Genomic DNA, 26,831 nt, shown 5'->3' on the forward strand with positions numbered 1-26,831 from the left:
CGTCAGTAGATCGATCACATGGGGCAAAACATCCTTAATAATGTATAGGGGGATAGGATCCAAGAGAGAGGAAGATTTAAGTTTCATGGCAAAGGCAGCGACCTCCTCGGCAGAGAAGGTAGGGAATACAGACCAAGAAACCACAGATGATGACTCAGCACAAGGTGGAGGTGGGAAAGAACTGATGTTTAACTGAATGCTGCTAATTTTGTCCATGAAGAAATGGGACAGAGTCACAAAGATCCTGTGAAGGGGAGATCGGGTCCAGCGCAGTGTCAGAAAGACTACGAACAATTTTAAAGAGCTCTTTAGATTGAGTAATAGACGACTGCATGAGAGCTGAATAGTGTGACTGCTTTGCACTGATAATGGCTTTATGATACTGTAAGGCAGCCAGAGCTAATGCCGATTTAGCCATAGGGGAATAGGAGATTCTCCATTTGCGCTACAACTGTCTGCGTCTCAGCCTAAGTGCCCAGAGTTCATCGGTAAACCACTATTGGGATGGCGGGCCAACAGCCTAGATTTTGTAAGAGGAGCAAGTCAGTCAGCTACTATTAACACAGTTTCAGAGAGGGAGACCAGATCCTTAGGGACAGACAAAAAGTGTGATCTAGGGTGTTGCCAAGGTCAGTGACCCACTGGGCTAAGGAAAGCTCTTTCATAGAAGAGACAAACTTTTGAACTTTGAAGTTATCCCCATCATTCACCTTAAGATTAAAATCACCCAGAATAAGAAGGTGAGCATGTCTAAACTGTATCTCGGCTGAAAAGATCGTGAAAGGTATTACAAAACGAGGCGTCCTAGCCAGGAGAGTGGTAGATGACCAGAATGTGAATACAGAAAGCTGGCAAGATGGAAAAGCGTGCCAGCATAGCCTCCATTTTGATCTGGTGGCTAATGGTAAGCAAAGAATCTGTAAAGTGAGAGCTAAAAACAAATGCGATGCAGCCCCACACCCAGTCCCAGGAGGGGGGCAGTCCGAATGCAAAATATCAAAGGTAGGCAGTAACATGTGAGTCAACACTGAACTAGAAGCCTCACTGAGCCACGTCTCGGTAATGCAGGTAAGATCAGGAGAAAGGTCGCTCAGCACATTTTAACAGTGGGCAGCACGAGTCACCAGTGATACGAAAAGAGAAAAATACGAGGGGGAGATAGAGTTAGTAGGCTCAACCCATACTGTACAACCCAACGGCAGCACCGTGATAGGGGGCACAAGAGAAAGTAACTGGTTACAAGAATAAAAGGTCAGAGCGACCTGGAGCAAATGGAAAGGTGCCTACACTACCGGACGGGCTTGACTTAGGCACGACTGTTCACGAGGTGAACAGACTTGCCCATTGATGTATGCACCTGGTGGCCAGATTTGTTCGAGAACAAATCCTGAAAAAGATTCACAAGGTTTTGGAGATCACTGGAATGATGGTTTGTGTCCCACTGGAACCATTGAGTGGGAATATGGATTCAGAGATCCTTGAGGAAGTCCAGAAACTGTGCTGGTTGTACCCATTGGATCAACTGGACCCTTCCTGGTCTTCTGCAAGTTTGCATAGTAAATTTGGGAAGGCTTCCAACAATTCGTCAATTTGTCAGCTACACTTGGTAGTTAAGATCACCAAGGACTTCTGTAACCAGATAAGGTCCATGCCACAGAGCCACACCTTATTTTCTGACATTTGCAGCAATACTAAGACCTGACCCCCCCCCACCTTGAATTGGATTTCATGCATTTTTTGGTACGCCAGGTCACGCACCAACATCATCCTGTTTTTACTTCTGCACAACCTGCAGAATTCAACAAGGTCCCTTATTGGTTTTTCCAGTTTTCCTTTAACATGTCCAAGACGTCTTGTGCTTCCCTTCCATAGATCAGTTCAAAAGGGTAGATGCCGTTGGACACTTTTGAGTCCTTCTTGACAGAAAACAGGGTTCATGGGACCAAGTTTGCGCATTTCTTCATGTTTTCATAAACCAGTTCCATATGAAGGTTCCTCAAGGTTTCTTTGGAGAATTATACTAAACTGTACATTTTAGTTTAGTAAATTAAGGTGAAAGGGTCTGTATGCTAAGGAGCATCTTGAGCCCCATCCACTTGGCGGAACATGAATGTGTACCACTAATCTGTCAAGACTTTCTTAGGAAAGCCTATTCTAGAGAAGAAAAAGAATAGATGTTAAATGATTTGCTTGGTCTCATTGTTCTTCAGGAGACATGGTAATATTTGATTTTACTGAATACAGCCAGTAAATACCAGTTTCCTGACTTGAAGGGATACTAGGGACACCTAAGGTCCAAACCCGGGAGGAAGGAAGAAACCTCACTATTTGGCAAGGGTTGGACAGGAGCTCGACTCACATCCACTCATAGCATGGCATGTATCAGTTACTGTGATGTTGAAATTTCAGGACAAAAGGGAGTGGCTCATCTTGCCCTGGCCATGCTGCAAGATGAGAATGACTAGTTCCAGCACTTTCTTTCTGAACGGTGTAAGAATTTGCAGTTGATACCAAGTGGTTCTAGCCTTCTTTACATTGCTCTGCTCATAGTACAAGAAACCTCTTCTTTCTATAAAGAAGGTCCCTATTTATATGTTCCTTCATCTACTGATGCAACCTGGTCAAATGTATTCTGGAGGGTGGAGTCATCACGCAGGGCTGCGTCAAACCTGAGGGACAAGGAACATTTGTCTGTCACACAAGGAAAAGTGCATACATGTGTGGAGTCCAAACTGGACTAACCCATCACTGATGGTCCCAGCCTCTTGACCTCCAGGAGCAATTTAAATTAGAAAATGAGTTGTGCGATATCTGAGGGTTACTGAGACTCCAAGTATGACATCTAGACATGTGATCCTTTTCTAGAGTGGGCGTCACTTGGTGCGTTGGGCGGGCCCCACAAGGGAGCTGAAGTCTGTTGGATGTTTCTTTTTAAAAAATGTTTATTCAAAGTGCTTAGTTTATTACAAACCTTTCAGTTACATTCATAAAATCATGGTCCACCAAATGAAAAAAAATGAAAAAAGAAATATCTTAAAATCAAATCACATTACTTTATCCCTTCCCAAGCTCTCTTAGGATCTATTTCCATCTAGCATCCTACTTCACGTTACAAAGTTAGTACTTCCTCCAGAAATGTCATTTCTGCTAGTATCATTGCATTATTTTCTCCAATAACCAGCATTTCCCACCATTCCTCCACCGTAAGGGTCTTACATCTAGAAGCCACCTCACTCAAGTATTTCATTTTTATACTAGACAATTCCTCACATTCTATTAATAGGTGTTTCGTTGTTTCTACCCTATCTCTTTTTTTTTTACAGAATCTACAGTAGGGGGTAGCACCCTTAAGTGGTTTCCTAGCACCAAGGACATCTCGCGTGGGAAGGATGTTCAATATCATCCTCAAAGATGTTTCTATATTTGCGACTCTGGAATTTCTATAAGTATCTGGGAATCTGATGTATTGACCTTTGTTCCATGAGCAAAACAGGTGCAGATTTGAATTAGCTTCTTTAAGTACTTTAAAGTACGCTGTTCGCTGTGGCACACGTTGCAAAAACGTTTGAAAATCGTTTGTTTCCTGGGAAGACTTTTGTTTGAAGTTCCACGGACATTGCATGCTGCACAGGACTGCTTTTTGGAGGAGGACGTACTTTTCTGTGACACAGAAGTTGCCTGACCTAGGTGATTCCTTTTGGCTCTGTTCAAGCTGTTTTAAACGTAAAATGTCATCACGCCATCACGCTGTGTTAATGCACTGATTAGCTTGAATTAGCACACTTTATTGGTAACGTGCGTTTCCGTGCTAACACGGTCTCCCTTTCTCTTTGATTCCTAGAGAGTCAGTGATTGGTGTGGTGTTATTGAACCCGCCCCCTGACAGTCCCTCCCAGCAACTACAAATACCCAGGGTGCAGCGCACCTGCGCGCGCACCTTTAAGTACTTTAAAGTACGCTGTTCACTGTTAACTGAGAACGGAGAACGGTGAGCATGTATTCTAGTTCTAATTAGATAGTGCAACTTAAGAGGTTTCTTGAGATAAAGCTTGCTTGGGTGGTGTAGCGCAGGCTATGCTTATGCTTACATAGGGTTGAATTCAAAGAATTAAAATTAACAGTGCTTCCTAGATCGATTATCTTGAGTGCTGAAAGTGTGCATGGTAGTATATCTCCAACACTGATTTATTGTTTGAAGTAAGTGCAGAGGGGACTGGAGGGGTAACTTATTGTCTTGTGTCTGACGTAATAATTATTTTATGCTGCATCACCTATATATTTTAAACTCTAATATGCCGTCAAAATTGGAAACCCTTAGACTGGTACAGCGGCTAAAGTACACGCCACTTAAGGAGAAACAAAATAGTGCCAGACTGAAAAGTTTGGCGGGAGGAGCTTTGACCGCAGTGTCCTCAGATATCTGCTCCTTCTACCCAGTGAGCGCAGGAACTGTCCTTATAGCCGATGCAAATATAGAAACTGTGGCTGCTACAGATGTAAGTAGTCCATTGAAGGGAGTTACTCCTGCACCCACAATGGAGGCCTTAGTGACTTCCATCCCTTTGTTGGAAACACTTAGCCCCAGTCTCATTCATACCCTACCAGATCAATTGGTGATGGCTGCAAGCCTAGGTTCTAGTGCACTGTCGCTAAAAACCGCTAACACTAGTTTGGTTACGGATCTCATTGACTTGGTTACGAACTGTTCAGCTGAGATTAATTCCTCAGCACAAAACAAAAGTCCCATTATGTTAGCTGACAGTGAGGCTAGCAGTCCTACAAAAAACATTTCAGCATCACAAAATGAAGCTATCCCTAACCACACCCCAGTGAATGCGAGAATCCCTAAAGAAGGGACTGGGGATATCAACGTATCTCACTATTCCTCTCTCTCACAATCTCCTATTTTATTCCCTGCTACAGCTCCTATCACTTCACCGTTGTCAATCTCATTTTCCGAACATTCACAGCTGAGAGTCTCTGATAAAAAAAATCCCCTGTGATAAAGTCAGTAATGGAAGCTACATTACAGCCCACATTAGTGGCCATGAATCTGGCCCTTACTACGATGTTCAAATTGTATGAGCACATTGATGCGAAGTTACACTCACAGACAGCTACACTCCACACTATAGCTAAAGAACAATTAGAGACTAACATAACCCTACATAAGGTCTTTACACAACGTCAAACATTGCAAAAAACCTTTGAGGACAGCCAAAAATTGATATTGACACCCGCCACTTTGGCAAGCGAAAAATTGAAAGGAAAAAAGCTGAATTCACTGAAAACTGTGAGCCCCGATTCTCCCATGTTCAGATCTCGGACTCTTCAATGATTTGTGTCTGTGCTCAAACTGTAAATGACAATCTGACTTCGGATGATAATGCAAGTGTTAGTATGTCTACTATCAAAGAATCAACCTTTACGCCTTTAAATTCAGTAGGTACAGTTGTGGATTTTAGTATTTTTTCTAAAACTGCTAGCGCATCATGGAAGCAAAATAAGGACGTAATACCCGTCAAAAAGACGAAGAATCACAAGAATCCTTCATTGCCCACTAGCACCGCATCCAAATCATTTATTAAAAGTTTAACTCGACCTAATAAACAAATTCTAGATGTAAGTGCTGCCATCAGCAAGAAATATGTGAACATCAGTAGGAAAAAAGTAAACAAAACCAAAAATGATACCTTGCCTCCAGTCACTGACTCGGCACCCCGAGAGCCTTTGGATGAAATTCTAGAGGCAATAAAAACAAATGAGATCCCGACAAGCAAAGATCTTACTGAAAAAGGGGCTACTCTTGCTCTAAATCAACCACTAGTGCCACCCAACCAGTGTGCCATTGACATGTCTAATATGCAGGAAAAAAGGCTTGCTGACATGGAAAGGTTAATGCTGCACTTTTTCTCTGGTCCAGGAACTGCTAATCAATCAAAAGACAATGCAATCATATCTGGTTCACAAAAGCAATCTGGTACACATCTCCAAGATGTTAAGGGGTCAGAGAGAAATCTACTTACACCCATCATAAGTGAGAACACTAAAAGTCATTCTGAGCATAACACCAAAACAATACAAAATAGCCGGCAATGTTCAAAACCTCCTCCTTCCCACACATTAATAATACAGTGTAGATCCGATATAAACCAGAGATATGATCTCAACAGGACCTCTGTTTTGAACATTCTAACTGATGTCATCTCTTTGGAGGATGTATCAACCACAGACATAGATAGGGTTGACTTTCTCCATGAAAATGATCTTACGAGTGCTAGATTATGGATACGATCAGGAGCTATTCTAAATCTTATATGGCAGGCTAAGGATGACATCTATAGCTTGGGCTTCACATTGACTTATGAATCCTATGCAAACTATAGCAGCTTAGTGGATAAGTTTGCAGGAACTTTGACACCGAACCTGCAACTTTCGACCAGAAATTCCAACAACAGAGATAACTTACAGACACCAAGTAGAGCTTACCAAAGCCGTGTGAATCCACAACATCAATGATGTATTGAGAACTCATAGCCATTAAGAACTGATTGCATCACACCCTTATCTCTCCTATCTTGGAATACCCGAGGTCACAACCATCTGTTTAATAACACTTCGAGTGGGTTGGATGATTTTGATATAATTGCATTACAGGAAACATGCACGCCTCCCGTATGGAATAACCACTCGATTGTTATTAATCCAGCCATAAGTCCTGCAAAAGGTTCACCAATGGCGGGACTACTTGTGGCTGTCAACAATTCTAGTGGTTTAACTTTGACGAATTGGGTAACTCCAAGTCCATATATTCAAGTGGTCAAAATCGTGGTGTCATTTTATACCATGGCACTGGTGAATATATATTGGAATCATATGGCAAAGAGTGAGGATACTTTTTTGAACTAATGTATGCAACTATGGACATGATTGTGGCTGATATGTCTATTACATCTGTTATTATTGTGGGTGATCTCAACTTACATGATCTGTCTAACACAAAGTCTTCGTATAATGCGACGGAACGTAGATGGGTTGAATTCATGGAAGATAGGCAAATGTTACTTCTCAATGGTTCAGTAGAAGGTGATGTACCCGCTCAGCCAACTTGGCGAAGGCAAACCCAACATGCAACTTTGGACTATATATATGTAGATCATAACATGTTTACATGCGTAAAGAGCTTCAACATTCGGAAGCAAAATCAAAGTGACCATGAGCAGCTTATTATGTCTTGGTATTGGAACCTACCTCATACCTTACCAACATCAGATGATATGAGAGGACAAATCCACATTAATAGTGGACGAAATCGTTTGATTTGGAATCACGATAAATTACAAAGTTTCTATGACAACCTAGCAACACACTGGTCCGGTAAAAACAGGTGCGGTCCGAGAAACTGTGATTATACATCTATACTACATCTATTTGTTGAGGTGAAAATAAAAAGCAATAAACCTGTTTTCTGTCACAAACATCAATATGACCCTGAGGTCAGAACAAGAAAAACTCTTAAGAAAAGAAATAAGGAATCTTACAATTAATAAATCACATAATCATTTAACATTAATAAAAACTCTTAAAAGCAAGTACCAACATTGGATTAGGGCTCACAAAGCTCTTTTGTTACAACAGGACAGCGAAATGCTTCTTTGTGCGGTGGCTTCCAAGAACTCTCAAGCAATCTGGCACTTGCTGCATAGAACATCTTTAATATCTCAATCATCCTTACAGATAAATGCTGTCCCGGAGCTGGTATGGATGAATCATTTCTTAGAATTATATGCTGCCAAAGATGAAAGTCCATACATACCATCATATGGCAGTTTGCCCAAAGATTTGTTGGCTTTTGACATAGATGATATAAAATTCTTTATAGCAAAGTTGAGTTCTTCGAGGGCCCCGGGCCCTGATGGCCTTTCCAATGTTACCCTGAAGACATACCCTGATATATGGGCACAAATATTGTTCTTAATATATCGCGAAGTTTGTGACACAAATCGAATTCCATCTAACTGGAGGAAGTCTATAATTGTGCCTATTTTCAAAAAAGGCAATAGACAGTTACCCTCTAGTTTTAGACCGATTGCTTTACTGGATATTCCAGCAAAAATATTCTCGCAAATTATATTGAGACAACTCACCCTGTTGATTAACAATCATACTTTGTTTGACCCACATCAGACGGGTTTTGTCCCAGGAATGGGCACTTCCATTAACCTCATATCCATAACAGCAATTCAAAAACAAATTATTAAATCAAAACAACCAATATACTTGGCGTTTGTCGACTTCAAGTCGGCTTTTGACTCTATTAGCCGATCTCTAATGTTGCAAAAGTTAACAGCGGCCGGATGTCCAGAAGTCTTACTTTCCTTCATAACACAGTTACATACAGATACGACCATACATATCAGACTTACAACAGATGGCAAGTTGTCACTGCCTGTCCCGACATATCGTGGACTGAAACAAGGATGTGTCCTTGCCTCTACCATCTTCAATTTTTTTTATTGCTGACTTGAGAGTAGAATTTGCATCTGTACAGTCAGACCCTCCGAAACTTGGTGCTGCCCCACTTCCGTGGCTTTTCTATGCAGATGATTTGCCATTACTGTCTAAAACTCCGGTTGGATTACAGAAACTACTAACCACTCTGCAAGAATACGCCATCAAAAATCATTTAGAAATTAACATTGAAAAAACTAAGATCCTATGCTGCCTTCCGAAATCTCGGACTAAAATACAAAAATTTAAATGGCACCTTAATGGTAAAACACTTGAGGTTGTTGACCAGTATACATATTTGGGTATAAATGTTAACAATAATGTCACAGATCTACCATATGTTAGATCTGTAGAAATAAAGATGAAAACAGCAGTTGCCCAAGCTAAGAGTATACAAGCGAAAATGGGAAAGTTTTCTTTATCTGCTGCTATTACATTTTACTTACAAAAGGCTACGGCAATTACACTCTATGGGTCTGATACCAAAGCACCCAGATCGGAGAAATTTTGGTCTAAAATTGAAGGCTTTTACTGGAAAAGTATCCTTGGTCTGCTGAATAGCTTGCCTATGCCGATATTACGATATGAATTAGGTCTGCTGTCACTATTTGGAATGTATACTTGGCGTGTAATAAACCTTTACAGAAAGCTGGTCATGGCTTCACATACAGAGTTGCTAATAAAGAAAATAGCCATGTATATGCTATTATCGAATCACTCTTTTCCAAGTACATGGAGAGAACTTGTTCAACATGTAATGGACGCAGCAAGCATCACAATAGAGCTCCTTGTATCTAACCCTACTAAAGCAAAGACTAAGATATGGGAAACTGATTGGATTAATACGATAGAACAGTGCAAGCGGTACACATCATTTAAGGAAATCCCATTTGAATGTAAAAAGATGGGCAGGACCGAGTCTTACCTACTAAAATTCCCAGACGTCAAACTAAGACGAACATATTTACGCTTTCGTCTAAATTTATCTAACACCAAACAAATACAGGCCCGAAGAAGGCTCATATCAAATGCTGAGAGCTATTGTCGATTCTGCTGCGTTCAAAACCAGAAAGAGACTATGGAACATTTATGTACGGAATGCTCTGCTTTAACGTTGAAACGGATATTGTATTTCAAACCGTACTTTGAACATTATAGATCATTGACATCTAATGAACTATGGACAAAGCTCTATCATACTCGCCTCACTAAGGTTCAGATAGCGATTGTGAAATTTATTAACCATATTGGAATTGAGACATAACATAAATGTGATGAATGTTTTCACAGTTCTTCTCTTCTTTATCTAGTTATTTTAATAGCAGCTGATAGTTATTAGTTATTAGTGACAATTTGAATTGCTATACACATTTATATGATAATGCATTGCCTTCTTAATCTTTGTATATGAACTAGAAAGAAGTTTACTTTTTTTAATGTACAAACTCGTTTCTTTCAATTTCTGTACATAGAACTACTAAGAAGAAAATTATTTTTTATATTTTATTTTTCTCATGTAATTAAGAAAAGAGGAAAAATTACTTTTAATATTGTAAAAATTCTTTTATTATTTAAAATGTTGTTGTTTATTGAAAAGTTGAGATTTAACTAAATCATCAATAAAAAAAAAAAAAATTAGCTTCTTTTTGCCTTAGTATTAATCCAATCGCCACATCACAATTTGATTTTAACCTTATCTGGATTTCCTAGCAAAGTTTCCTCATTCAAGTGAAGGGCTTTCAACCAGTTTTCACATCTCAATTTCCAGGAATGAACAACGTCATCCTCTCTCCTTACACTATTGTTCTTAATTCCTTTTAATATATCAAATGGGAGATAGTTTTGATCTTCTATACACTTTTGATATAGAGAATGATTTCCATTTCACCATTGAGCCTTAGGACTGCAGTCCCAATTCGAATCTTACCAGGCAAATAGGTAGCGATCTTGGAAGACCAAAAACCCTTGACATATTAAGGGCTGTTTCAGCTCCATAAAGCAGGATCAGAGTGACTTTGTGCTTATACAAGGTTATTATTGGTGCCAGTGAAAATTTCCCAAACCTACTCTCTAATGCCCTGGTCTGGGCCGCCAGTCTTACACATTTAGATCTTAGTCCGTCGACTCAAAGTTTTTCATTTGTGTTGCAGTTTATTGAGACTCCTAAGTATGTAATAGAGTCTACAATATCAATCTTGTCCTTACCAATTACCCAGGTGAATTTAGGTTTCCATTTCCCACGGGCATTAGATAGTACCTCTAGTTGGGTTAATCTTCTTTGTAGGCCAATTGGAGTTAAGTCAATGATCACTAAGTCATCAGAAGACATCATCCAGGGGATCGGATGGTTATATAATAAAAGGCTCTTACCCCTTCCTGGCATACTGCCATGTCTGACAGATAGAGAATGAAAATCGCAGGTGCCAGAGGACAGCCTTGCTTTAATCCGCCAAAGGTGTAGATTGGTTTTGTTAACATTTCTTTGCCTGACATTCGTAGTCGTATCAAGGTGTCATCATAGAGTGCCCTTATAGCCTCCAAAAGGTCAGGAGGACATGACCAATCCAACAGTTTTTGCCAGAGTTTGCCTCTGTGGCTTGCTCCAGATCTATAAATGCCAAATATACCTTCTTCCTGGTTTTAATAACCCTCATTTTTAATACTTTTAATATGTTCAAAAGGAAGAGATTTAAGGATGTCCCCACCGCTGAGACAAAGCCTGCTTGTCAAAATACCCTGTATCACGCACCCATTTATGTAGGTGCTTCTGAAGAATTGAGGCAAAGACTTTCCCTATGGTATCAAAAAGTGCAATGGGCCAGTAATTTTTAGGATTGTCCCCGTCGCCTTTTTTATAGACAGGGTACATTAGAGCCTTTCTCCATGACGGTGGAATTTCCCTTGCCCTTCGGATCCGACTGAATAAAATCCAGCAAAATTCTGCCCAATCATCTGGATTCTCTTTCAATATATTGTTGTTTAGGCCATCAGGGCCTGCTGCTCTTGATGTATTTCGCTTTTTTATAAGAATCCGCACATCCTCTTTATCAAATTTTATAGACCAGGGAGCACCATGGATACCTGACACCAGTTGAGGACCACAATCCGAGCCACTAAAGAGATCGATCAGTGAAGTATTTAATCCAGATCTGGCAAAGTGGGGACCATAGTAGCCAGTTGGAATGTGGCAGTGTTATTGAAAAGCTTCCACAAATCTCTTGTATTTTTATCAGACAGAAACATCATTATAATCTCTGCATTTTCCTGAAAACGCTGGGCTCTGGTGGCCAAAAGCCAGTTTCTATATTGCGGTCTTCTTTTCCTCATCATATTTTTTTTATCCCCATCTGTTTCACGCTCTGTGATTCGTAGATCTTCTCTCAATATTTTCTTCACCTCTCACTTCGCGGCTTGGATAATGCAGTCTCTTGAACACCGGCTTTGTGCCAAGAGGGGGTTTAGTCATAAAGCTAATCAAAGCTCTCAAATAATCTACTCCGACTTTGTTTACCTTTAGAAAAATGTGATATTTAGTTGTCAGGTTTTTTACATCCTTTGGTGTTATTCTAAGATGACCCCCACCCCTGGTTGACATTTAATGAGTACGTCATCAGGCATGGGTTTACATTGTCCCGACCTTTAACGGTCAGGGTCAGAAAATGATGGTCACCATAATTTTTCGGGACTATTTCCAATGTATACAGCCACTCAGTTAGACCTCCTGACACAAAATAATAATCTAGGCAAGCTGATTGGTTACCCTGAGACCACAACACTTTCCCAGGAGAATCACCTCTTAGTTGGCTATTCACCAAGCCCACATCACGCTCCTTAAGTTCTGATACCCACTGTGCTGCCTTTGGCCACAATAACCATTTTGGCAACCTCACTCCTGCTTCATTCAGGCATTTTATATTGAGATCACCACACAGTACTATCTCAGACTCATTCATTGCTACACGCGATTCAGCTATTACATTAATAACAGCCTCAATAAAATCTTCCTCTCCAATCCTTTCCCAAAATAGAGTCACTACTTGAATAAAGGGGTTGGGATTCCACAACTCGACAATAGAGCAATGTCCGGCCCTCTTCGCCAAAGTCAAGAGGCCTGCCGAAGGCCTTTGCGCTGTTCTCTGAATGGCTGGATTAATACAAATGTTAAAGCCTTCACACATTGGCTTGGTCGAGAGCCATGTCTCCTGCAAGCAACATACATTATAGGATGCCATATCCAACCCATCTCTTTTAGAGAGGTGCATAAAGCCTTGAGTGTTCCGTGAGGCTAGACGCACACCAGATTTCCTAGTCACAGGGAGTTACAAAATGGAGGGTTGTGCTAGCGTCGCAGCTAGCCAGGACCAGTCTGCCGGGGGGATTACTAGAACTTTGGTTTCCGCAGATACTTGGACGTTCCTCGACTCTCCACTTGGTGCTATGAAGGTCACTCTCAATCTAGAGCTTCTTCACACGTCATTTGATTTTTATTGCACAGAGGTTGTTTCTCCATGGCAGACAGATTCTGGGCGTCTAGGAGGTATTCTCCTGCCATTGCCTTGATCACCCTCTCTTTTCCAGGGGTTATGTTGATTGTATGAATCCTCTCCAATTTCCGTTACTAGAGATAGGCCTCCCTCCATGATTTCCAAGCCCAGAGGTAGTAAGTGAGGTCCCGCTTCCACCAGGCAATTTCGGACCAGTATCGATCAGAGATGCAAAATCACCCAATCCAATCCAGGCATCGTTCATTTGCAAATTCCACGATCTTGATATTGTCCGGGCCGATAAATCTAAGCTTTGGTGAGCAGTGGAGTCATTTTAAGATGTTTTTTCCGGTTCATGATCAGAACACCTCTTTCTGGGATCAAACATTCAACCAAGAACAAGATATTCTCAGTTTCTTGTGGCCTTGGATGAGGATTTTTCCCAGTTGGGCTTGACGTCTCCTTGAGCCACGACCCTCCCAGAAGGTGTATGTCGAGGGTCTCTATTTTTTCCTTGCAATGAAGCTCTTCGTTGTTCCATCGCACGAAACTGGGTGGGGCTACATGATACTTTATTGAAGCCAGTCGGGGAGTCAGTTCTGGTTTCCTTGTGGGAATTGTCAGATGGCCTAGTTATTCGGCAGCCCTCTTCCTCCCCAAGGTCATAGGTGATATTGGCCTTTGCTTCGTCCTCCATAGATCTTTCGTCAGAATATGTCGACAGATCATTAATAAACGAATATCCTCATCCAACATCTCTTGCTGTAGTCTAGATTAATTTGCGACCTCTTCTGGTTCTTTGTAGGTGACTCAACACATGGAAGTGGAAGATTTCACAGAAAAGATCTGGATCCATGTGTTCAACCCTTTTTTTTCGCTTGCTGTTTTTTTTAGTATTCAGGATCACCTTCTTCTCCCTTGGTTCAAAGTTAGTTTTTCCTCCAAAAACAGCATACAGTTTGTTACCTTTATCCAAGGTGATGACTGATTAATCCTATGCAGATGCAACTTCCATGAAATCAGGTTCCTGTGTAACTTCATCAGTGTCTCTGAGGGGTATCGGCTCCTGTACCTGTCCCCCTATTTGTTCCCTCCTTCCATTATCTAAGTGTTTACTTTGAATATGTTCAGATTCTCTGTTCCTTGAAGTAGGGACACATATTGGATGCAATGGTAGCAGGCCGCTGTTCTGATACTGGTCCAAATCCGTAATTTCTTCTGCAGTTTGAGTGAATTAAGGGTTGTACAGGGTCACCATGAGGCACCAGCCCTGGCAGCTTTGACACAGATAAGCACTTTTGATGTCTTAGCCACTTCATTTGATCTACAATTTATGCCATCAGAGTTTTTTTTTCTGCTACTTCACCTCTTGGCTAGTCAAACAGCCTGGATTACCATTGCGCAGTCATCTTAGCTTCTTTGTCCAGGCTGGATTGCACAGACACAGCTAAATATTCCAGATATATCAATTGTGCATGCAACATAGCCAGCAATGTCGCTTGCTCTTTAGATGTGTCATTTAGATTTTCATATAACTTCAGGAATGGATTTACTGCCACTGTTAGGACTGTCATTACCACATTTGCAGCTGGACATGGTCCACCCCTCCAAGTAGCCGTGTTTGGTGGAGTCGTGCCTCCCCCATATTCCTTGAAGATTGGTTCAGATGTTAGTCAGTAGAAGTGGATGAAGAGGACATTGAATCATATGGTCGAGAATTAGTAGTGTGTTGTGCTGTTCCACCGTAAAAGCCCCTCAAAGGGATATCCATGTCAAGTTTCAGGATTACCAGACTGATAAGAAAAATCTCACTGCGACAAGGGGTCAGTCTTGCAGACAGTACCTTGATAGTTCTGTTGTGTTGTTCCATGATATAGCCCATAATATAGCGCGGCAATTGCGACACGCTGAAGAGAAAAGGAGTCTGTCATGTATGGCTAGAGGTGAGGAAAAGAAGAGTGTTTTCAGGGGCACACAGGGGTAAGAAAGTGATCTACATCCTATAGTATTAAGGTTATTTAATGTGAATATATCAACTACGTTCTTTAACATGATGGGTCTGATCGAGAACCTTTCCTTTTAGGTACCCTTGGTTACTTGGGTTTTACACCAAGAGGTTAGTAATGTACAGGTGAGATAATTGTTGAATCCATATACAGTTGATAGAATGTGGATTAATTTCCCCTTTATTATATTATTTCTAGGAAGACAGCATGATTGCCCCAGAAGAAGGATAGGGTAGAAATCCAAAACGCGTTGGGAAGACAAAATAAGATTGCAAAATGTTCTATTTTTATCAACAACATATGCGGTCATGTTCTAAATGGAATAATGTGATGAAAATGTAGGACTCATGATTCTATGTTATGATTTGAGAATGCAGATAATTCTGTGGAATTTTATTAGAATGTGTTTATTAAAAATAATTTAAGAATTCGATTTGATTAGTAATCTAGGCTTTCAGTAAGCATGTTGTAAGGCATCTTAGAGAGCGTTTGAGTAGTAAGACGGCAGTGCCCCTTTGAAGAGTGCATCCAGGTTTTTCATTGGGTCAATGAGTCTTTTTTGCACACGTTTTACTTTAGCGGAAAAAAAAAGATTGATTTAGAAAGACCGCTCTGTGACCGCACATAGTGGTCTTTCTAAATCGAACTGCCACACCCCTGCCACACACAAATACAGGCAGGAGCAGACAGGCACGGCGAGGCCCAGAGGAGTCATCACGGGAGTGTCAGGTGTGTGTGTGTGTGTGAATGTGTGAGGGGTTGGGGGGGAGTGTGTGGTGTGCAGGGAAGGGGGTGGTGGGTGAGGAAATGGGGGTTTTGGGGGTTAACTCCCCCCCCCGATTAACCAGACAACCAGCAGGAGAGGTTGGTGATGGGATCACCTTGCGAGGGGGGAGGGAGGGGGTAGAATGTGATATTTTTACAGTTTAAAGCCAACCCAAAAAAGGCGAAAAACAATGTCTTTTTTGTGTTGGGTCTTTAAAATGTGGAAATATCACATAGAACCATTTTATTAAGATCCTATAAGCCTAGGATCTTACCCAGTTGCACCATACAGCTTACAGAATACGCTTTAAATTAGTGAATTAACTGAATAGGCAGCACACGCCAACACATTGTTTTGTTCCTAATAGAGAGGAAGGACATATGCAGGTGTTATTTGGTTATGTGTCCACTCATGAAACCCCCATCTATAGGATACACCTATATACATTTCCACCCATTCCTGCCCAAAACAACACCCCTTTTGCACCATTTCCTTGCATTTGTGTTGTGAATTAAATTTGGCAGTCATTTTTCCTTCCAAGATGGAAGCTGCTAGATGTTAATGTTATAAAATATATTTTACCTTTTGTTTGCTTAAAAAATATACACTGTTGCTTGTAAGGGTTATTTATCTATTTTCTTAACAAATGAAAAGACAATTTAACATTGAAAAGCAGTGTGGCTATGTTTTCATTGAAAATGTACTTGGAGCGTTCGTCTAGTGTTTCTTTGTTAATGTGGAGTTTTTGATTAAGTTATGTGATGTAAGCAGTACCTGATTGGATGTGGAGTGTGTTAATGATGTAATCTTTATTATTATTATTAGGATTTTTATTGAGCGTGGACCTAGCTTCGGGAAGCAACAGAGTGCTTTAAAAATCATAGGGGAAGAACCTGGTGATAAAAGCAGACAAACAAGGGAATGGGGAGCTAACAACAGGGGAGTGGGTAGTAGGGCAATTTGATAGTAAGGGATCTACAGGCAACCAGACGAGGAAACAGTGGGGAGCAGATAAACCAGGGTAGGGAATTGTAAATATTATCTGATTGGATGTGGAGTGTACGATTGTTTCCACACAGCCATTTTGCGTGGACATCAGAAGGGAGAGGTAAGGCTGATTGTTTATTGTGTAGAACATTTTTTAAAATGGTTTTTGCCTTAGTCATTAACCTTTTTTATATGCCGTGTTGATAAAGGTATAGCAGCACCATTACTCCTGTATGTAAAAAAATAATCATGGGCTACATACTCAGCATGCCAGATTTGTAGGGCACCAGCCCACGTGAAGGCTTGATGGGGCATGTTTTGATGTGCTAAACAAAAAAGAAGAGGCTGGATGGACCATCCAGCCAAGACTGGTGCTCACGTTTGTGTTCCAAGAACTGCGTGGTGTGATTATTTTCTAAATAAAGTTAATTCGAGTTCCATTTGTACCGTATTTCTTCATAATTTAATGAATATTCAAAATATGTTTGATCATTGTGTTGATCAATATGCATAGTAAGCTCAACATCATCCAAGTTGATTGCCAAAAACATATGGTTAACAGTGCCTATGCATTTCGGAGTCTAGCTCCTTCCTCAGGGCAAAAACCATAACGTAATATGCTTTATCTGAAGTTCAACTTGGATATACCATGTATTTCTCATCCCAATCGAGTGTGTGGAGTAAAAACTGTCTCCCTCGAATGCTGTACGTGCGAGCTGTGTAGCTGGCTATGGGCAGTGACTGGAAAAGGCGCATGTTTTGATGTGCTGCCATATTAACCCATATGGCTACCAGGGCAAGGGTGCTTTTTAAGCCCTACACTTTGTCCCCAAGAAGAATCTATAACCTTAAAATCGTGTTCTGTAGTAGGATGATGGCAGCTGTGATTTAGCTTTGGCTACATGTGGGTTGCAGCCACTTAGTAGGTCATTTCACCTATATGGTAGCCACTGGGGTACCAATACATTTCGTTATGTCCTGCTCTTCGCAATTTTTATTTTGGGTTGTTGCTTTTTCTACGTGGATAATAAGGCATAGCCAAAATAGCAGTTTTGCTGATAGTAGGCTCATTCAGAGTGTCACGTATTACCTGGCACCAGGTCTTCTCCAAGGGGAGCCGTGGATGTTGGTGATGTTCTCATTGAGATGAGAGAGAGTACAGCGACATTCTCCCAAGAGGCGTGACTCCCAAGAACAGGTGGGTACAAGCCCAGGAAAAGCATTCCATCTGGGATAGAGCACTTCAGCCTTTCGATACGGAGTAGTGTGGCCTTCTATATCTGTTCCTTCCGCTTTCTTTCCCATTCCTGTGATCAGAGGGCATTCTTATTGGTTTCTGGCTAATAAGCGCTCTCTCTTTTGGGTCTACTATCAATCCCCTGCCAGCCTTCTTACCTCTGCCTTTGGGCACATGCGTTTTCCCCTTTGGGGATGGGGGGGGTTCGAGGGGGGTACCTAAATACAATGTAGATCTGGTTTCAGGAAGATTAGGCCCACTGGAGAACACATTCGCAAAACGTGTTTGAAGACAGATGCTGTGTCCTGCATGTGTATCAGCCTCTGCAGGGAATTGCCAAAGTCACTGTTTCCTTCACCTAGTTTCAGCAATTCTGATAGCTAAATTCCAGGTCTAGTCCTAATGGTTTGTAGCTCCAAACACGCCGAACACAAACTTCATATCGGTCTCAGCACTTCTACTTGTAATTCCAGTGACCAAATCAACTCGTCTGAGGGGGGCACCTACTTCTTAGTGCAAGCACCCACAATATGGAACTCCCTCCCTAGATCTATCCACCGCATAAAGGACCAGCTTGCATTAATGGAAAGCACTGGCAATTTCCCCTGCGCCCCAGCCCCATCACCTCTACATATATATCTGGGCCACTCGCCCAACACGACAAACATCTCCCTCGTCAGCCTGCTCCACCATAGTAATTCTCAGGGCCTCACACAACCTACACATCCCTTCCATCAGCCTTCCTACCTCACCAAGCAATATGGACTAGACAGTCAGAACTCTCCCATACAGGGAAGCAGATACCCACAAGTCCCAGGTAGGTGAGGGATGAAGGGTGATTAGCAAGTGGTGTCTCTCTAGAAGACTGCACTCCAGGAGACCAGCAAGGGCATGGACGAGCTCGATTTTTCTTAAATTACTGCATTATCACCAACACGCTTGAACCCAGCCTAGTATTTTCGACTCTACAAAGACAGTACAGATAACAGTACTTGCGCTGGTTGGTATCTGTTTTATCTTAGAATTGCACATGTAATTTGCATGCCAACTGCATGCTAGACGTGGAGGCAAGTGTCCAGCACATAAAACACAGCAGAGCCCTCAACTGTAGACAGTTGCCTTGGGATTTGACAGGCTTTCTTCATCACCCTCACCCTCTGACGCTGCAACACATAGAATACAGCCGAGTGCCAAAAACAAATTTGGTCCAGCTGTCATATAGCCACTGACACTACACTCTTCCTTATGGCTTCGCAATAGGCGCCGCATGAAAATTTGGTTTAACATAGTCATCTCTGCTTATCACCGATTTGGCAATAAATGTTTGCATGCAATGTAAAGCTCTTGGGATTGTCTGCTCAGACCATGGTCTTCTGAAGGGCGTTCCTCCACCATAGTGCTTCGAGGCTGTAGGCACTATACAACTGTCAAATAACATAATAATGTGGTAAGCCGGTCTTGCATTTACTGGTTGACTTGTAACTTCGTTTGCCCTTAATACTAGGTGCAGTGAATCCAGAGCTAGAAGGGGTAGTTTAAACATGGCAGTGATCTGGAGTTTGACGGCGGAGACTGAGAGCAGTTGTTCTGGTTGGGGAGTCAAGGCCCAAAGCAGGAGCATGGGGTGAAGGACAGCATCTAGGCGAGTACACTGAATAAGGCAAGAGAGGCTTGGCCTTTACATTCCCAAATGTCTGTGGGTAACTTAGTTCTTCTGCCTGCAATCATGGGTGTGGTAGTTCCTTCAGTCCTGTGTGGATAGTCAAACGTTTTGTTACACATGTTGGTCCATAAATAACAAATCCAGGTCCACCATCTTGAAAGCAGGCTTGGGGTTGTAAGAAAGGAATTCACAGAGACATAAGAGCTACCCAGCCAGCCCATGCCACTGAGCTCATAAAGCCACACTAAATTTGAGTTTAAACTGATGTAAATTGGCTTAGAGTTGGCAATAGCTATCCAGTGTGGGTGGGCAAGTGTGTTTGACAGTTTTGCAGGCCCAGCCTGATTGGCTAGCTGCTACAACGTCTTTGTGCTGCTCTGTGATGTGATTAACAGCCCTCTTTAAATGATCATTGAGAGAGCCTGTGCATGCCCCAGAGATGGTGTACCAGAACTCCTAGAAGAGTACTGCCGAAGATGGGTTCTGATAAAGACATGGCGTGGCCTACTGGCGAGACCTTGGCTCCTTTGTACTTTCTCCCGGCTCTTACTCTGCTAGTGGAATCCAATTACAGGCTTTTCCTTGCCTTCATGTCTTCCTATTTACTGTTGAGTCTAGCTGCTCCTTTTCTGGCATCCACAGTGCGGCTTCACTGTAAAACCCTTCTGGCTCAAGCACCTTAAGATGGGGAGTCTTCCTGGCCTGGACTTTGGTTGGCGTGCATCCACCTCACCTCAGCTTTGTTTTGGGTAATCCTGAGTAGCCTCCTGTTGCTGCCCCTGTTATGGGACTGTTTAATTCTGGCTTTCTTTCTCTAAGCTCTCCTGGAACCATTGTCAGTTTCCTCCATCCTTCTGTCGCCTTCTTTGTGGATGCTGATGCTTCAGCATTGCAGGTCTTCCTCCATGGGGTCTCCTTTGTTGCTGCTTTGGGTCATCTGCATCCTCGTTGAAATGTGTGATTATGAGCCTTCAAGTCAGAGGTCTCAAACGGGGCTAGCCAGAATTTGATGCCTGAAGCCACTGTTCTCCAGCCATTCCTGGGACAAATTTGACACACCCAGCCACATGGGTAAATGTCCCCAGGTCGGGATATATTTTGCTGGGGTCACTTGGGTGAGATAGTATTGGGCTTTAGAGACCCACCTCCAACTGTATTTTCCATTAACTGGGGTGGGTCTATGCTCCCTATGAAAACTAGCTCTTCCTAGCCTGCTGGTCTTTCGAATGGCTGAACTCTTGTTGGGGGGGTCTCCTCTGGTGTTCCCTTGGGTTGGTTGCCCCTTGCATTCCACCTGTGGGGTAGAAAGAGAACTTGCCTCACTGCACTTTGCCCCATATCTGCAGCAAACCTACTGGCTGTGTTCCATGTTGTCTGGGAGAAAACCTTTAGGAACTCTGGAAACTTACCTACAATTAACATCACAGAGTGTGATGAAATGTGGGAATTCATCCCTTCTTCCCAAGGGGAAGCCCCTCCCCCCCGTGAGGCTAGGGAGCTGAGCCCACTCCATAATACCCTCTTTAGGGAAAGGGGCAAGTGGGACCTCATCAAGAGAGCCCCCCGACCTTGCGGGCAAGGACTCCCATTCCCATGAGGAAATCCCTCAAGCTGGATATACTATGTCCTACATGGGATGTTTTAAAACATCAGAAAACTATGAAGTGTCAAGACTGGGATGAAGAAACTCCTAAGGCTACCATTATCTCATCTGAAAAGATCATGTCTTTTTAAATCAGAATGCTCATGCTACTTGGACGAGTATGTTAAAGAGCGTGCATTCAGAGAGAGACGAGAAAGAAGCAGGAGATGAGAGAGGTTGCGTATGCAATCCAAGGTAGGCCCCAAGCTCCATTGCAACTGGTGACAAAGAGAACCAGGAAGACTGCAAGTTTCAAACTTGCTTGACATTGCTACACAGGATGCCAGAATTGCGGCGGACCCAAGAAACCAGCAGGGCAAAAGCTCAACCGAAGGTGGTGGTGAGACCATACAGACAAATTCCTGGTGGACAGACAATCGCAGAACGTTGCTGATACCAACAACAATAGAAGATCGCAGTGAGTCCGGGCGCGCAGTTGAGCAGGGGGACACTAAGAAGACATAAGAGAGCGAAAGGACGGATGCCAGAGAGAAACAATACCAGCGCTCCACGAGCAGAAAGTGAGACCCGGGAAAGAAGCCTACTAAAAACGTTACCCTTCCAGCAAGAAGGTAACGGGGAGAACGCGAAGTACGGGGAGACTCAAGGGTCTCATTATACCAAACAGTAAACTTGTCACAGTAGAAGTTATGAAACTAAGTCAGTCAAGATTTCCTGTGCTGCCCAAGCTGTATTAGGCGAGTTGCTGCTTTCTCGACTCATCATCCTTGCGCCTCTTTCAGGCTTGCTTCGTCCCTGTTACCTCCGCAAACGCCCCTCTGCCACCAGGTGGACACCCCGCACACTAGCATGCAGGGCTCGAAGAGTATGCTCGGCCAAGGCTCCCACTCCGGCGGACCGAGGGCGCCGCTCAGAGCCGCCACCTCCGGGCGCTTCTTCATTGGAGTCTGAGAACAAGTACCTGCCACAGCTGCTCGCTGAGAAGGACAGCCTGTACCCCAGTTTCACCCACGCCATGAAATTACTCGGTACTGAAATCGAGAAGGTGTAGAAAGGAGACAAGGATGAAGATGAGGCGGGACACGTACCTCGACCTCTTCTCGCACAAGATCATGAATCTGACGGAGCACATCACGCATCATCATCCCCGTCAAACAGTACCCCAAGTTCAACTTGGTTGGCAAGATCCTGGGGCCACAGGACAACACCATCAAGAGACTGCAGGAAGACAAAGAAGCCAAGATTTCAGTGCTGGACAACTGCCCCATGAGGGACAAAGGCAGGGAGGAAGACCTTCACAAAGGCAGCGATCCAAAATATGCCCATTTGAACATGGACCTGCGTGTGTTAATTGAGGTCTTTGGGCCCCTGTGTGAAGCCTACACTCTCAGGTCACACGCCATGGAAGAAGTTAAGAAGTTCCTGGTCCCATATATATTGGATGACATCTGCGAGGATCAGTTTTTGGAGATGACCTACCTAAATGGGGCTCCACCTGAGTTGTCTCGTGGTCGCGGTTGCCCACCGCTCTGCGGCAGAGGCGCCCCTCCATCTCACACCCCTGTTTCAATGGGACGTGGTGGACCACCTCTTAGTGGATCGATAGGACCCTTTGGGGCACCTCCTGGTAGAGGAGGACCCTTCCCAAGAGGCGGCAGCGCAGGTCGTGGTGTTCCCCCTTCTCCATCGGGCAGAGGAATGCCTTTAACCCGGACGAGTCCACCAGTCATTCGGAGGATACCACTCCCACTGCCCCCTGCTGCAGAGGCTTACAATTACTACGGCTATGAAATTACCTATGCTGAGCAGAATTACGAGTGGTACGAAGGCTACTACAGCCAAGGTCAAGGAGATAAAGCAAGTATTATGATTACACGCACGGTAAGAGACACCGGAATCCTACGACCGTTACGGACAAGATGACTGGAGCAGCTTGCATCCCCGAAAAGGCCCCGCCGACCTGGCACACAAAGGGCTCCTACAGAGACCATCCCTACGGACGCTATTAAGCAGTTAATGGAGACTGGCATTGTGCACATTCCCCCGAATACCTGTTTCTGGACTCATCCTGTTACTTTTCAGGCAGACAAGTAACTCTCTTTTCTTTCGTGCTCTCCATCATACCGGCTTCTGTAACAAGGAGCATTTTAATGGAGCTCAAAAAAGTCATAGACCCCATTTAATTTTATTTTTTATTTATTTATATTAATGTATTTCAGTTGATAGAACTTTTCACATAAATACACAAATACAATATAAAATGATCCAATATGTAATACAATCAAATTTCATAATATACTAAACATAGAAAAAATTCACACAGTCAGTACTGACATAGAATATACAAGTGCGCGATTTCATAGTGTAAGATTCAGACTGGCCATACTAAAATACACAAATAAGAAGTAAAATTCAATAGAATAAATATGTAAGCCTACTATAAACACTATAAAACCACAAATTGTTAATAGGTAACAATACAACAATGATACAACAATACCATGCGTCAATATATCTTGATGTAAATGCATTATCCAGTTTTTAAGAAAGGGCCAAGGTGCCGACCATACAGCATAAAGTGCCATTTGCAAAGATTTACTATGAGTGTTTAAGCAGTAAACCCAAAATGAGTCACTCTCAATACTCTCATAATTACTCACAAAGGTGCCCAGCCTTGTCAGATATAATGGGCCATTTGAGCGAAACTCTGTCTCAGAATATGTGAAGCACTTTCTTCTTTATCTTCCAACTTACATATACGGCATATTCTATCCTTTTATTCCATCGAGTCGTAACTACCTGCATTTGATAGCACTGGTAATTTGTTTAATCTCAGTAACAATACAAGTCTCTGCAAGGTAGGCGAAGGACACAACATAAGGTAACCCTATGGTGCCTTATATATATGCGTCACAGATTTAAACATTTCATAGCTATTGAGTTGTGCCATATGTTCATAGTTCTGTGACCAATCCCATCTCTGCAATTTAGGCACACATTTCTCTGCCAGAGAGAAGACATTTCGGCCCCACTCAGGCTCCCAAGTTATTGCTTCAAAGGTCTCGGCCACCAACTGAGAATATGTGTCCCCTGGACATACACAGTCGGCCAGTAACTTCAAAAACAAGCTAAAGGGATTCGATTTGGCTTTTATGTAAAGGACACACCTCCTTTTTGATGCAAGTGCGAGTAGTGAGATAATGCCCAACTCTACGAAAATAGCTTTGTTCTGGGTGCTTGGTCCAAGGTTAAAATCCCTCCTCCAAAACGTAACCTCAATGATTTTGAGCCCTTTAAAATCACTCATACATAAGACTCCCAGACCATATAATATAGTGGGACAGAAGGTCGTCTTGTAAAGCATCAGGACTCCCTTAAGGCTATAGCCAGCATGATCTCTAGCAAATTTTGCAATCATAGATGTTAGTATTAGTGCTTTTATGCATTTTTCGTCTATTACCACCTTATAATCTCCTTTAATGGATAGCTCAATGATCATATATTTAAAATGGCAAACTTTTTCGATATGGTTTCCCTCAATCGGCACCCTCGAAATAGTGATAGACTTACATGCAAAATGCATCAATTTAGTTTTGGTATCATTTATACGTAAACCATTTGCTGCGGTATATTTCAGCAGCTCGAGAAGTGCTCTTTTTATGCCAGAATAGGTTTGGTCACATAAAACCAGATCGTCGGCATAAGCTATACAGTGCATCTTAGTATCTTTTAGTTTAGGTGGACAGCTCTGAATTCTACCCAGCACTGATGGTAAATCAGAGATTATATTTATATAAAAGGGCCGTTATGGTTACAGGTAAAACCGAAACCCCCCAAAAATTCCCAAATTAGGGTAAGCTAAGCAAGCATAACTTGCACAACCACTGTGCACTGCAAGGACTAACACCCATGACATCACAAATGTCATTGATGACGTGACTGATGACATGACATGTGTATATAGTTTTCATAAACAGCTTCCACAAGGGATTGTCATTGTAATGTTGGCAGAAAACTATCAGATATCATTGGAAGAACTATCATGAGATAAATAGTTTATTAATGTATTCTATAAACACCACTGCATTACAGAGTTCCTTCCAGTACATGACCCCACTTGTGTAGAAACATAGCCATTGTCTACAGCATGCATCATACAGGTGTAATAATCAACATCTTCACATGTTGGATAGTATCAATGGATAGGATCAATGCTTTTGTTTCAGAGTTTTGTGTACTGTGAAACATGTAATAAGTAGCTAAGAATGCCTCTCTTACTACATAATTGTACTACTATACACAAAACATAAAGAGACCACAACGTATACAAATATGAGCATACACAGGGAAAGAAAAGTAAGAAAAAAAGTAGCAATACTACCAGAAAGTGTTCATACCCTAACTGCTGATCTTCATGCACAGAAATGATTGCTTTGTTTCAGGCTTGCTTCTTCCCCTAAGTATATGTATCATATGATGTGACTCAACCCTAAGGAAAGTAGTGTAAGAACATATGAGAAGGGTAAGGTCTACAAATATTTAGTTCCTGACTGTCAGTGAAGAAAAGCACCTGTTGTACATATGACACTGAACAAAAAAAAGAGAGTCAGACATGTGATGTCATCAGTCATGTCATCTATGACATTTGTGATGTCATCTTTGATGTCATGGGTGTTGGTCCTTGCAGTGCACAGTGGTTGTGCGAGTTATGGTTGCTTAGTTTACCATAACTTCCGAAAACCCCAGAAATTCGCTTTTACCTGTAACCATAACGTTCCTGTAACAACGTTTTTTCAGTGAATTTCATTGGTTTTTAGCAGGATGAACAAGTTACTTACCAACTGGTAATGTTCTTTCGACTGGATGTTCCTCCAACGTATTCCTCATCTTAGATGTATTCGTCCAGCTTTAGCTGCTTCGGAATGTCTTTTTCTCGCCAGAGGGCGCTGTGCGTTGATGTTGAGTCGAAGTCCCTCGAAGGCCTCCGTCGAGGGTGACGTCATAGGGTATACAAGTAGCACGCGCGGCGCCCGTTGACCTCAGTTCTGTTTTTCACCCTCTTGCTCTGCTGTATAGATAGTGTAGGTAGCCAGGTGTCAGCCATGCGAGAGTTGAAGTGGTAATAACACCAGAAAGTCTACAGAGCGGTAGGATGGGAGGGCGATGAGGAATACGTTGGAGGAACATCCAGTCGAAAGAACGTTACCAGTTGCTAAGTAACTTGTTCTTCGAAGGGATTCTGTCCTCCAATGTATTCCTCATCTTAGACTCCCAAAGCAGTATAAAAGTTCTTTGCAGGAGGGAGTAGATTTTTATTATTATATAGCTGAATATAGCACTGCTTTACCAAAAGCAAGCTCTTTAGAGTGGGAAGCATCCAGATTATAGAATTTAGAAAAAGTGTGCAGCGAAGACCAAGTCGCTGCTTTGCAAATAGATTTGATGGGAACACCTCTTTGAAGGGCTGTCGAAGAGGCTATGCCTCTGGTTGAATGGTCCCTCAAGCCTTCTGGTGGATCTTTGCCCGCCAATCTGTAGCATTCTGAAATGCAAAGCACAATCCAACGTGATAGG

At 42.4% G+C, this 26,831-nt stretch overlaps 1 protein-coding gene and 1 pseudogene across 2 annotated transcripts in view; one reads left to right on the forward strand and one right to left on the reverse strand.

Annotated features, from left to right (window-relative positions):
* IFT56 (intraflagellar transport 56) overlaps positions 1 to 26,831 on the reverse strand; it is a 1,056,475-nt gene that overhangs the window by 881,713 nt on the left and 147,931 nt on the right. The window lies entirely within an intron of this gene.
* Positions 22,195 to 23,266, forward strand: LOC138579880 (KH domain-containing, RNA-binding, signal transduction-associated protein 1 pseudogene; annotated as a pseudogene).

The sequence above is a fragment of the Ambystoma mexicanum genome, chromosome 3p (genome assembly GCF_040938575.1).
Source record: "Ambystoma mexicanum isolate Mex_15411 chromosome 3p, UKY_AmexF1_1, whole genome shotgun sequence".
NCBI classification, from domain to species: domain Eukaryota; kingdom Metazoa; phylum Chordata; class Amphibia; order Caudata; family Ambystomatidae; genus Ambystoma; species Ambystoma mexicanum.